This window comes from Etheostoma spectabile, chromosome 13, assembly GCF_008692095.1.
Source record: "Etheostoma spectabile isolate EspeVRDwgs_2016 chromosome 13, UIUC_Espe_1.0, whole genome shotgun sequence".
NCBI classification, from domain to species: Eukaryota; Metazoa; Chordata; class Actinopteri; order Perciformes; family Percidae; genus Etheostoma; species Etheostoma spectabile.
Window position 1 is genome coordinate 24,930,767 of NC_045745.1, and position 2,500 is coordinate 24,933,266.

At 40.4% G+C, this 2,500-nt stretch overlaps 1 protein-coding gene across 2 annotated transcripts in view; it reads left to right on the forward strand.

The window, feature by feature from the left end:
* Positions 1–2,500, forward strand: part of zgc:100829 (SH2 domain-containing protein 4A) — a 16,946-nt gene that overhangs the window by 2,304 nt on the left and 12,142 nt on the right. The gene's annotated exons all lie outside the window — the stretch shown is intronic.

Below are 2,500 nucleotides of genomic sequence, written 5' to 3' on the forward strand. Positions count from 1 at the left end.
GCAAGGGGGGGGGGGGTGGAAATGCACAAGCCATGTGAAAGGTAAATGGGTTTATTTAGGAACTGCTTACTGCTTAAAAGGGACAGTCTGACTCAACAGAATATATGCAGCAATCAACAAAACAACTTAACCAGAAACTCAAAAGGCTGGCCTGAAACTGGTTTGATACATACTACAGAATCTTGCCTGTCTGCATTTTCTCTTTAGAGGTAGCAAGTACTACTATGACAAATGGGTTGTGTCATGATTCTGACATAACAGTGTTCTGTTTTTATATTCCAAATAAGGATTACTACTGTAGATGATGTTTGGAGGGTTACAGCAGTTGCTAAAACCCCACTTGAAAATATGACTTAAAGCTAATTAACAGCACTTTGCAGTTGATGCATCAACTCTGCGTGACATAGTAATGTGATCTGTCTTGTCTTGGCTCACAACAAAGCACTTACTATCATCTGTGGTGTAGAGTGAAAGAACAGTGCTCTTTCTATCTCTTAATGACCAATGCAGCTGTCCTTAGGAGGCTGGATGGAGACTGCAGGCTGAGATCACGTGGTCACAACTCTTCTCCACACGGGCTGCCCTCGTCTACAGCATAGAGGAAATGGTGGCTAAGTTTGTGTTTCTGTGTAAAAATAGGAAGTGAGTCAACACTCAATCTCTCACACAATTAGCAGGGAGCGAAACAGGAAGTGTGCAGGAACTGCATGTGTGTTGAAAAACAAAGAGTTAGATTCGATCTGGATAGCTTTGTGGTCTCACATGCCGAGTTTGTTCATGGGACTTTTGCTGTGGTTAAGCTGGCTTTGACTCTATGTGCTGGCGTGTTTGTGTCCACGTGTTTATGGTATGTGCAGACTGGTGACATTCACATGAGGCAGAGACACAGCTCAGTGAAGACTTTCTGTGACTTAACAATTTTCAAATTAATCACCTTGGCTTTGTTCTTAAAGTAACCATATTATGAAAAAAAATCAACTTCTTTGGGATTTGGGGTATTATTTTGTGTCTCTGGTGCTTCCACGCGCATGCAAACTGGGCAAAAAACTATCCATGCTGTTTTGAGTGAAATACAGGTTTCTGGATGTCCTCTGCCTTCAGTGTCCTGGTGAGCTGTTCAAAATCTGCACAGCTTTCTACATCACAAGTCGAGATGAGGTGGCTAACAGTAGCACATGCTGGCGCTTGCATGCTATCTCGTTCTCAATGACAAAACACTGCTACTACACACACTAGTTCACCATAATCTACAAAATAACTACTTCCATGTTTAGAAGAAGTCTCCCATCTAATCCTGCCTTGTATTGATCAAAGTGGGAGAAAGAGTTATCTAGCTGATATGATCTCACCTAGCTACTGCGCATGTGCAACTCCCAACAAAGATAGTATAGAATGAGATGTCTCACTCTGTAGCTAAAACAGAGAGCTCAACACACAGGGTGAAAACAGGATCTGCAGGAATGTGCGGGACAACAAAAATATGGTGGTTGGTAAAAATAAAACCATGTAAACCTATTCTGGTACAACCTCAAAATACAATTTATGAGCCTGCAAATGAACATAATATGGGCACTTTAAGATATGGAAGTACATTTGAAACTGTGTTTTAACATTTTCTATTACAGAAAGGACTAATGACATATGCAAACACATTAATCTTCTAAATGTCTCTTAACTCAGCTGACAGGATTTGTCCCACCTGACAGTGATGTTGTTATTGTAGCTGTCAGATTGGGCTGATAACTTGTTTACCAAGCTATGCTCTGACGTGTGTCTGTTCGTAGTCATCCTGGTATGAGCTGCCACAATACGATCCACAGGGCAGGCTGGCAAAACAGGTTCACTATGAAAGTATGTTCTCCTGTTTTTAACTCAAACTGTCACCCCCTGAGCCCTAGTCGGTTGGTTTTTGTCCATAAAGTCACATTATACTTTCCAACATTAGTAACAAAGCAGTGACGTTGCTGTTTGTCGTGAAAGTGTGTGCCCTATTGTGCTTGAAGGCTTTCAAAGTCCTCACAAATATAGACAAATAAAGAGTGTATCAACACATCTCATGTATTGGTATTTTAGGGTTAGGAATCGGGATTGGGTTTAAACGTTTGTTTTCATGTCAGAATTAGTTCAGATTAAACAAGAATGACAAACAGTAAAATGAAATATGTATCTCAGTATAGTTATACTGAGACGAGGACAGGGTTTCCCCCTGTCAACTCAGTTTATATCATCCATATGAAGGTCCTGTCTCGTGTATTTGTGATCTGCTTGGGCCCCATCAGCTGTTGCTCCTGTCTGTCTATAAACCAAAACAGCAACTTCAACTTCCAATAAACTGGTGAGGAAGCTGACAATTTTATCTCAGAACAAACAGAGCTACAGGTGATTATCTGAAGTATTTATCAATACAACATTTTTAAATAATTGTTCACAAAGTATGACTCTAAATATCCTGGAAAAAGTCAAAATGTAGGCTGTAGTATGAATCTTCAGTGGTCTCACA